This window comes from Rutidosis leptorrhynchoides, chromosome 11, assembly GCF_046630445.1.
Source record: "Rutidosis leptorrhynchoides isolate AG116_Rl617_1_P2 chromosome 11, CSIRO_AGI_Rlap_v1, whole genome shotgun sequence".
NCBI classification, from domain to species: Eukaryota; Viridiplantae; Streptophyta; class Magnoliopsida; order Asterales; family Asteraceae; genus Rutidosis; species Rutidosis leptorrhynchoides.
The window spans coordinates 229,959,655-229,971,503 of record NC_092343.1 but is presented as its reverse complement, the minus strand read 5'-3'; positions in this window follow the sequence as shown (position 1 = coordinate 229,971,503).

Below are 11,849 nucleotides of genomic sequence, written 5' to 3'. Positions count from 1 at the left end.
CAACCTTTTTAATTTAATGTCTCGTAGCTAAGTTATTATTATGCTTATTTAAAACGAAGTAATCATGATGTTGGGCTAATTACTAAAATTGGGTAATTGGGCTTTGTACCATAATTGGGGGTTGGACAAAAGAACGACACTTGTGGAAATTAGACTATGGGCTATTAATGGGCTATATATTTTTTTAACTAAATGATAATTTGTTAATGTTAATATAAAGATTTACAATTGGACGTCCCTATAAATAACCATATACACTCGATCGGATACGATGGGCAGGATATTTATATGTACGAATAATCGTTCATTTAACCAGACACGAGAATGGATTAATAGCCACTAGAATTATTAAAACAGGGGTGAAATTATGTACAAGGACACTTGGCATAATTGATAACAAAGTATTAAAACCTTGGGTTACACTCAGTCGACATCCTGGTGTAATTATTAAACAAAGTATTAAAATCTTGTTACAGTTTAAGTCCCCAATTAGTTGGAATATTTAACTTCGGGTATAAGGATAATTTGACGAGGACACTCGCACTTTATATTTATGACTGATGGACTGTTATGGACAAAAACCAGACGGACATATTAAATAATTCAGGACAAAGAATAATTAACCCATGGGCATAAAACTAAAATCAACACGTCAAACATCATGATTACGGAAGTTTAAATAAGCATAATTCTTTTATTTCATATTTAATTTCCTTTATTTTATATTTAATTGCACTTCTAATTATCGGACTTTTATTTTTTGTTATTGTATTTAATTGCACTTTTAATTATCGTACTTTTTAATTATCACAAGTTTATTTTATCGCACTTTTATTTATCGCAATTTCATTATCATTATTTACTTTACGCTTTAAATTAAGTCTTTTATTTATTTAATATTTTACATTTTGTTTTAACTGCGACTAAAGTTTTAAAATCGACAAACCGGTCATTAAACGGTAAAAACCCCCCTTTATAATAATAATATTACTTATATATATATTTGTATTTTTATAAAATAAAACTAATATAGCGTTAAACTTTGATTAAAAGATTTTCCCTGTGGAACGAACCGGACTTACTAAAAACTACACTACTGTACGATTAGGTACACTGCCTATAAGTGTTGTAGCAATGTTTAAGTATATCCATTCAATAAATAAATAAATATCTTGAGTAAAATTGTATCGTATTTAATAGTATTTCCTTGTAAAATATAAGCTATTTTATATACTCCTCGCAGAACATCATTTTCACCATAACTTCTTCGTTTCTCAACTGTTTTCGATGATTCTCGCTTCCACACATGCGTAATTCAATTATCTACAAGATGGTCTTGAGTAGGTTTACTATCTTTAATTTCATAAAATAGTTAATTGGTTCGTAAACGATTCGACTTTTTCGATTTTGCTCTGGTTTTTCGTTACAAGTTCGTTTTCTTCGATTCTTTTGACATTGTTTTCGTTCTTCCAAGATCTACAAAATAAACTAATAAAAAGAGATATTAGGTTTTTTAAAATTTATTCTAAAAATAAGTAGAGATGGCACCCGCGGGTGACGGGCACGGGTCCTTAGTACCCGCGAATCGCTCGTAAAAAATATTCTTTACCCGTGGGTATCCGTTTACCCGCCAACGGGTAAATTCTTCTGGCCGTACCCGCAACCTGTGGGTACCGCGACCCGCGAGTAAACACACAGGTTTACAAAATGTGCACTTTAACAAATGTTTAGTCACGGATACCCAATACCCGCGAGTTTTACCCGCGAATAATTATAAAAATAGATTAAAAATTTAAATTATATAATATATAATTAAGTATATGTGTGCGGGTGAACGGTTATACACGCGGGTAGCTCAAACGGGCATCACGATTTCACGGGTCGGGTTTTACCCGCGATGAGTATGAAATGCCCGCAACCTGTAAACGGGTACAATATTTTACCCGACCCATGCACGCGGGTACATTTTTTCATAATTACCAACCCGTCAGGGGCACGGGTACCCGCGGGTTACGGTTTTTTGCCGCCCATTAACATCCCTAAAAATAAGAGAGATAACGGGGGTAAAAACATGACTTTTTACGCGTTATCATTTTCCTTGTCAGAATCCGTCTTTTCTGGTTGTACCTTCGGGATTGAGCAGACGAAGCTTCCCCCTTTGGAAATTTGGTTTCTATCCCGGGGGTGGCATGAGTGTTTTTCAGACGCATTAACTTTTGTGGTGACTTGTGTTGGCTTGCGGTGGCCGAGTTCTCTTTTGATTTATGTTGCGGTGGTGATATGCGTTCTCCTGATCACCCCTACGGTTATGTTTGGTTTACTGATTTGTTTAGTGTAGCCGATATTTTTGATTATGTTTGTTTTTTTTTAACCGCGATTTTTTGGCATCAGTAGATCATTTATTTCAACGACCCTCATCATTTGCGCTAACACACACGTTCAGGCGGAAACTCGAACTCGATCGACGGTACCCGGGAACACATCTATTCGAGCAGGGGTCTGGGTAGAGGTCCGTGAACGAATCCTTTTTTTACAGCAAAAGGAAATTTATTAAACAAGGCAACCTAGCAAGAAGCTAGGTAAAACAAACCAGCAATTACATCTTGATTACAAAAGCTTCACAAGCCAACTATTCCAACTAATATTAAAGTTTCCTCTATTACAAAACCAATCAAATGACGAAAGGTGAATATTATCGAACAAGGCACTCTTCTTCAAAGGGGAATCTTCAAATAATGTGCTATTTCTTATATGCCATATAAACCATAACATAGACGTGACAGTAACATACATGCTATTTTTCGAATCTGAAGATGCATGCCACCCATTATACCAGGAGGCCCAATCAGCCCAAGAATAGCATACTAGAATATTGATTTGTGTCCACATATGAATGTTACGCCAAAGGTCGGCCGCTACAGTACAACTAAAGAAAACGTGATCAATTGATTCTACTTGAAAATCGCAGAACACGCACCCGATGTTTTCTAACTCCATTTCCCGAATTGATAAGTTCAGTAATGCGGAATTGGGGATCGATGGAAAGGGGGAGAATGTTGGTTGAATATTGGTTAATAAACTAAACGATAAACTTAAGTATGATAATTAACCAAAGAATATGTTTTGATGATGACACGTACATATGCATAAGTGATGACCGACATCTTAACATAAAACAATCAAGCTCACTAATGCATACTTTATCTTGCAAACGACCAAGTAAAACATAGGTTAAAGAATGAAATTAAAAGTTCAGCTAAACACACAGTCGAGTTACGGTCAACCGCATAGTCAACCGTGAAACCCCAAAATGAATTGCAACGCAGTTTTATGAAAACAAGTTGCACGGTCGCCACTACGGTCAACCGCAGTGCGACCGCAGTTTTCTCTGTTACCGATTTTGACCAAATAAAATTTGACTAGTTCCCGACATCTATAATTCATGAAACCTTTCTCAACATGCTTAGAATAGATGCCCTCTCCATACTCAATTGAGTTTTGGTCATAAAAACACTAATTGTGGTTAATTACGCCTAATGACATCTTAATGACAAATTAACCAAAATTAGGCATAACACATAAGTGTTAATCAACAACTTGTGATCTTAATTCTTATCTAGATACCCTTAGTATGATCATCAAGTACCAACACATTTAAGCCAATGTCACTAGAACAATAATTGTTATTAGAAATGACTTAGTGATTAATTAAGGCTAAATAAGGAACAATGCTCTCAAGGTTAACTAGTAATGACTTGTAATCCTAAAATACACTTAGATACATTTAAGATGGTTACCAAGTCTCAACTAGAAATTGCTCTTCCCTTGTGCATGTGTTGGACATTAATGTGTGCTTACACATTGAAGCGACCCGTCCTAATCCATAAGGACGAATACATTTACATATGGATACATCGCGAGGTTCTGACCTCTAAATGATACATTTTACAAACATTGCATTCGTTTTTAAAAGACAAACTTTCATTACATTGAAAGTTGACAGGCATGCATACCATTTCATAATATAACCAAACTATAAATGACTTAATAGTAATCTTGTTGAACTCAACGACTCGAATGCCACATCTTTTGAAATATGCCATGAATGATTCCAAATAATATCTCTAAAATGAGCAAATGCACAGCGGAAGATTTCTTTAATACCTGAGAATAAACATGCTTTCAAGTGTCAACCAAAAGGTTGGTGAGTTCATAAGTTTATCATAAAATAATAAAATTCAGTAATTTTGATAGACCACAAGATTTAAATATTGTATGGTACAAATGGGCCCGAATCCTACACCCACCTGTAATGTACATGCTATTTCCTTTAAATACAGTACACATATCTCGTGTACGAAATCATTTTTCAAAATACTTCATAACCGTACACATATCTTGTGTACAAAATATTATACACATATCCTGTGTATAAAAATCATTCTCTCGATATATAACATTCACTTTACTTTCTTTGCTTGGCTTGGTAACCGACCTTAACATATAATAAGCATCAATAATATCCCCAAAATAAACAGAACTTTCAGTCTGTAATTAATATATAAACCTCGAAGTACTAAACACCATGCCTACTAGCTCTTTCGTCTAGTGAACATTCTGGGTGGGGGTGTTAAACCCGGTAGCTACCTTTAGGATTCGCATGAATTAGGGGCCATACCCGTTTCCTAATTCTTAGGTTACTAAGCTATAATAATCAAGGGGAAATATTCACATCAATTAGTGGAAATTATAACGTCCAACTAATTCCATAATAATCAACAGAATTTCTGTCTGTATAATAATTCATTCGAGGAATGTTTTGCTTGTGTCTATCTCGTCAAACATTTATAAAAGCATCTTATGTATTCTCAATCCAAAAATATAGATTTCAAAAGCATTTAATAAAACATTTGTAAAAACAGCGCATGTATTCTCAGTCCCAAAAATATAAAGAATAAAAGGGAATCAAATGAACTCACAATATTGTATTTTGTAGTAAAAATACATATGACGTCATTGAACAAGTGTAGAGTTGGACTCGGATTCATGAACCTATATTAAGTATATATATTTATATAATGGTCAATATCTGTCTAACAATTAAGTTCGAGTCATAGTGTACCACAATCCTAATGCTCGAGACCGATATGCAAAAGTTAACCAAAATCAGTTTGACCCAAAATGACTTTCAAAATCTATACATGTTTATTATATACCTTAAATATAGTCGTTTTATATATTTAAATATATTTATCAGATTTTATTAGAGTAAATAATACAAGTCATATATTAATAAATAAAAATTTATATATGATAAAAATATACTCTTATATATCTAGAGTAATAAAAATATACTGTTATCGATAAATGACACTTTGTTCATACTTATAAATCACTTTACAAAATATTCCGAATACCGTTAAAAGGAAAAGATTTCTCAAATCAACGTGGACCTCACCACAAAGACTTATAATAATATCAGATAACTCAATCATTTGACATTATCTTCTAATTCCGTTGATAAATATATTAAACGTATATTGAAACAAATACGTTCATGTAAAGTATTATACATCTAATACTTTGTCAACATTTTCAAATTATAATATCTATACGTGTATATATATACATATATATTCATATCTAATTATATAATGGTTCGTGAATCGTCGGGGTTTGGTCAAGGTTAAATGAATGTATGAACAAAGTTTAGAATTTTTGAGATTCAACTTAACAAGCTTTGCTTATCGTGTCGGAATAATATAAAGATAAAGTTTAAATTTGGTCAAAAATTTCTGGGTTGTCACAGTACCTACCCGTTAAAGAAATTTTGCCCCGAAATTGAACGAAGTCGTCATGGTTAACAATAAGAATGTTATTATGACGAATATAAGTTGATAAATATAGTCTTACCATCATTGAGTAACATGGATAAAATAAGTTGATTATGTGAAGAGTACGAGTGAAGCAATCGCAAAAGAGTGAATTGAGTAAATATAGATTCGTCATCTCTTTTGACGTAGATAGGATTGATTTCTAGAGTTCAAGGGATTTGGAGAAAATCTTTGTAATAAGATTTTATTCTTCGATAATTAAGGAAATTAGAATCCTCTTTGGTTAAATGCGATAATCTAACTTGATTGCCGGATACTTCACTATAAATCCACCCCCTTTGTTTCTTTATTTCCACAACTCCCATCCTCTATCTTTCTTCCTCAATTCATTTTTCCAAAAGATCGTGGAAATCCTTCATCCAGTTCTGATCCTTGATCTTATTCTAACTACCACAATAATCATCCTTCTATTCCAACTCCCACCGGAGGAATTTGTTTACTTCTACTTTGTTCTTGGGGTAGTGGTTTTCATAATTCTTCCTTGCATTTGTCTTTCCATGATTATTGACATCTACGGTTAATGATCTTTTCTGTTGTTTTGATTTATACTCCCCTTTCTATTTCAGAGCTTCATACTTTTGTTTTCTTTTCGCAAGTAACGGTCCAGAATTCGTAGGTATGGAGTTTCGAATTATCATGATATACAAGGTAGAAAGGGAAGGTAGTAGCGCGATATGATTTGTCAAATTACCAGAATATTCGGAAAAGACCGAATCATCAAGAAAATATTTTCTTGATATCTTAGAGGTTAAATAGAATGAAAGAGTTATGTAACATGGCACATGATGACGTTATGTCTGTGAATCATCATGTTCCAATTAGAAACTCAGCACGACTTACTGTAATATAATCACGTTGATCAAGTGTCATTATAATATACTAACTCATGCTTCAGTTCCCAACACTACTCCAAAAACATTCATATTTTAAATTCGAAGGTTTCAGAATTTAGAAACTAAAATAGTTTCTTTTATGATGTAAAACAGATAGCACGAAGAGGTAAATAATTTCGGATAATAGTTATGAAGATATCTTCAGAAACATTAAAGATGAAAGATTCGATGATATCTTAGAATATCTAAGATCAGAGGATAATGAAGAATATTGTCCGCAAGAGTTGAGAGTAAGGAGCAAGGTATTCGCTAAAGACTTCAGCAGACACTGAATCATTTAGATTCTTTGAAGGCAGATTTAGTCTTTGTGATTTGTCCACAGCCTCCTTCATGGTTTGCTCAATCTGTTTTCCAGTTCCAAACCTTCTCTTTTTCTGGGCTTTGCCAACACACTATTTTTTATCATCAACTTTTAACTGTTACATTTGTCTACAGTTTCTGCTGCTTCATTCAACTTTTTTAAAATTCAGGGTATTGATTCGTAGACTGGGTGTTTTTCAGAATTGTAGAATTGAAGGTCAAATTTTCCAGGAGTTACACGTTATATGTATACATATAATTGTTGAAGTGAAAACGCTGCGAGACTTGAGATTGATGATTGATGATTTTCGATAGTTGGTATGGCAATTATTGTTACAGGATGCATATGAGTAGATGATGGGGTTTCATGAATAATATAGATATTTTGCAGAGAGACTAAAGCCGAAGTTGCTGGTACATCTGCTGATAATATGGTGGAATATAAAAGGTTCCCCGGTAACGATGATGAAAAGGGTAATCGTATATATCGGGGTTATAATAAGGCTACTTCGGATGAAAAGTCGAAGTTGTCTTGCTGGAGCTGTGACAAAATTCGCTACTTTTGAAAAGGGATTGTAAAGTCATTTTGGGTAATAATAATGCTAAAGAATCTAGCACAGATACATATGAAACTTAGGTTCCGAGAGTTTTCCAGGTGCATATTTACATGCATATATTCTTTGTATGTATCGTATGATTGGTTTATTCTCTCGATTGTTCCTTAGTTGAGGTGTTTTCTCGAATTTCGAAGGGTTTATGAAATGTCCCGTTCTTATTGATTAAAAACGTTCCATATTAATTGATTTCGTTGCGAGGTTTTGACCTCTATATGAGACGTTTTTCAAAGACTGCATTCATTTTAAAACAAACCATAACCTTTATTTCTTCAATAAAGGTTTAAAAAGCTTTACGTAGATTATCAAATAATGATAATCTAAAATATCCTGTTTACACACGACCATTACATAATGGTTTACAATACAAATATGTTACAACAAAATAAGTTTCTTGAATGCAGTTTTTACACAATATCATAAAAGCATGGACTCCAAATCTCGTCCTTATTTAAGTATGCGACAGCGGAAGCTCTTAATAATCACCTGAGAATAAACATGCTTAAAACGTCAACAAAAATGTTGGTGAGTTATAGGTTTAACCTATATATTTCAAATCATAATAATAGACCACAAGATTTCATATTTCAATACACATCCCATACATAGAGATAAAAATCATTCATATAGTGAACACCTGGTAACCGACATTAACAAGATGCATATATAAGAATATCCCCATCATTCCGGGACACCCTTCGGATATGATATAAATTTCGAAGTACTAAAGCATCCGGTACTTTGGATGGGGTTTGTTAGGCCCAATAGATCTATCTTTAGGATTCGCGTCAATTAGGGTGTCTGTTCCCTAATTCTTAGATTACCAGACTTAATAAAAAGGGGCATATTCGATTTCGATAATTCAACCATAGAATGTAGTTTCACATACTTGTGTCTATTTTGTAAATCATTTATAAAACCTGCATGTATTCTCATCCCAAAAATATTAGATTTTAAAAGTGGGACTATAACTGTGACGCCCCGTACAAAATTATCGTGTATGGTACATCAACAACAGGATCATTACAAGGTCAAACACTATTTGCTGTTTGAAAACCAGTTTTGCATTCATGAACAGATAACGTTTTACAAAAGATGAATAGGAAACATTAACATGAGTACATGATACTAAGGTCATTACAAAGCTATTGTTTTGAAAATAATATAAGTTGGGAATGCAAAGTAAAAGTTTCATGCTTGAGACATCTCTAAGTAATGCACCGAAAGTCTAACACAGCAAGTCTGTAACAGCAAGTCTATACACCGAGACTAGAACAGCAAGGCTAACAGCAGAAGCAACAACGTCTAAACACCTGAGAAATACATGCTTAAAAAGTCAACACGAATGTTGGTGAGCTATGGTTTGTTTGTATTCAGTAATGTAATGTAGGCCACGAGATTTCAGTGCTTCAAACAAGCGTTTCAAATCAGTAATTCAAATCAGTATGATAAAGTATATGTATAACCGTGGGCACTCGGTAACTAACTTAACGTTTATACCCCCTGAAAGTACACTTGGCAAGTGCGTATGTCTACGAAGTATTAAACACTTGTTAAATGCTAGCGCGACTAGCCCGAGTGGGGATGTCAAACCCTATGGATCCATATCTAAGATTCGCGTTCATGGTTCAAAAACCAATGATTAAACGTTACCAAGCTAAAGAGAATGTTTATGCCATTGTATAACCCACACATATATAAGTTTAAGTACTCGTGCCTAGTATGTAAAACATAAAATCCGCATGTATTCTCAGTTCCTAAAATAAGTTAAAGTAAAAAGGGAATGCTATAACTCACAGTGATAAAAGCGGTAAAGTCGGTAATGAAAGTACGCAAGTAGTAAGTCGGTCCGAAAGGTCGTCAACCTAAATCAAGGGTTACTAGGTCAGTAGGTTGTTTTTATAAATTCTAATAGTGCATAAAATAAGTTTAAGTGTCATCATCATCATCATTCATCATCATAAAAGCTAAGTAAGTTCGACAAGAATAGAGATCGAAACAATAGGCTGATTTCGGTCAGCTGCTGCGACCTCTACGTAAATCGAAAAGATGCATAGTCAGTGGCTATGGCTCCGTATGTGAGTCCCCTAACCGCTGACCAATTTTCATAACCTAACTAGTCTTCGTTTGACCGTGGCGACGGTTTAAGTGCTAGTAGGTCAGAAATTTCAGCACAACGTTAATAGGGTGTAGTGACACTCGGAGGGCCATAAATCCTAAACCGTAACTCGGATTAAGACGAGGCCTAAACGGAAAATCATCTAATCGAACCGAACTAACTGAAAATCAGATTTCCAGTAGCCCAGGTGGTTTGATCAGATACGAAAATCAGTGGACAAGTACTCCGGTGAGGTTCTTGGTGCTTGATGCTCATCACGGTTCTCATCCTTAATGCTTGTAGCTTCAAGTGTACAACTCGTTGATGGTTTAGCATCACTTTTGACCAACATTCTACCATCAATACAAAATATGTTAAGACCAAGTGGTAACACAACTCATTTAAGAGTCTTAGATGGATGATGAACCAAGGTTACATCATATCCTTAGTCTTAACACAATTACAAGTCCTATTTACAAACAAAGTTACAAACTTTACATCAATCAAACAAGTATGAACATGATCCAAGTCAAAAGAGGTGATGGAACCCTAAGCTAGAGAGCTTGGATCCCTTTCACTCAATTTATAAGGTCACAAAGCTAGAAAGCTTGAACCTTTAGTGTTCTTGAAGATCTTGAAGCATAAAGCTTGGATCTTTAAGATATATGAAGATAACAAACAAAAGTTTGAATCTTTATAACAAAATAACAAGATTAAAGTAAAAGAAAGATGAATCTATAAAGTTGGTGAAGATTCAAAGCTAGAAAGCTTGAATCTTCCATGTTCTTGAAAGATTCATGCTTGAATCAACAAGATATAAGCAAGATCAAAGCTAAAAGGAACTTTGATCTCCATAATATGATGATGATGGCCACGAAAATGAAAGGAAAAGAAGAAGAAAAAGAAGACTTACAAGCAATACTAGAAAGGGAAGAAATAAAGAACAAGTGTGTGTGAAAACCAAATGAGCAAGTGATTTGAATGAGAAGTAAATGGCTAGTATTTATAAGCAAGGAATTTGACAAGGATTGATGACATGGACAAGGGCTAGTATTTATAAGCAAGGAATTTGACAAGGATTGATGACATGGACAAGGACTAGTATTTATAAGCAAGGAATTTGACAAGGATTGATGACATTAACAAGGGCTAATTAATTGGGTCACTAGCTAGAGTAGGGTGGGCTTGAGCCCAACAAGGTAGAAAGTCCAACAAGACTAACTATTGTGCATAATTAAATTACTACGCGTAATTAAGCATCCAAAAACCCAGGTAATTATTATTATAAAATAATAATTAATATTTTGCAGTCATAATATTCCGATTATGACAGAAGTTAAACGTGCACGCAAGTTCGCGGTTTATTCGAAACGTCAAATAACACTAACGGTTATAAAGGCTTCCAATGATCAAGTTATGTATCCTACGTACTCTAAGGCACGTTTTAACATATAAATGGAAGTAAACCACGTAAATCAAGTTTCCAGAGTATAAAGTAACACAGTACGCACAAATACGCAGTTTCGCAAAAACACAAGGCACAAAAGCAAGTCGAAAAAGCCGGGTCGTTACATTACCCACCTGTTAATGGAAATTTCGTCCAGAAATTTGAGGAGTGACAAAAAAAAATGGTACCGTATTTAAATAAGAAGTAGCGTATCAAAGTTCCGAAAGATTCGTGGGCTAAAAAGTGAGCTATTTACCTTGAAAGGTACTCTGGCGTATAAAAGTAAGAATAGGTATATGCTATTAATTAAGTCTCTTAGGAGATCGACAAATTGATTTCGTTTCTGGTTAACATGAGTATGTTGTCTGAATATATCCACAAAAGAAAAGATGATGTTTTTAGCCTTACAGGCATCATTAGTAAGCTGGATGCATGAAATACATCATGAATGTTACTAAACTCATCTAACACATTGAGCGCTTATGTCGCAATACAAAGCTGACAGGTAGGATGGAAAACATGGTGATCATAACCAAGCGATTTGATGTCTGGATAGTGTTAGCCACGGATTTTACTAACCCCTTGATTTCGGAAAGAGACCAT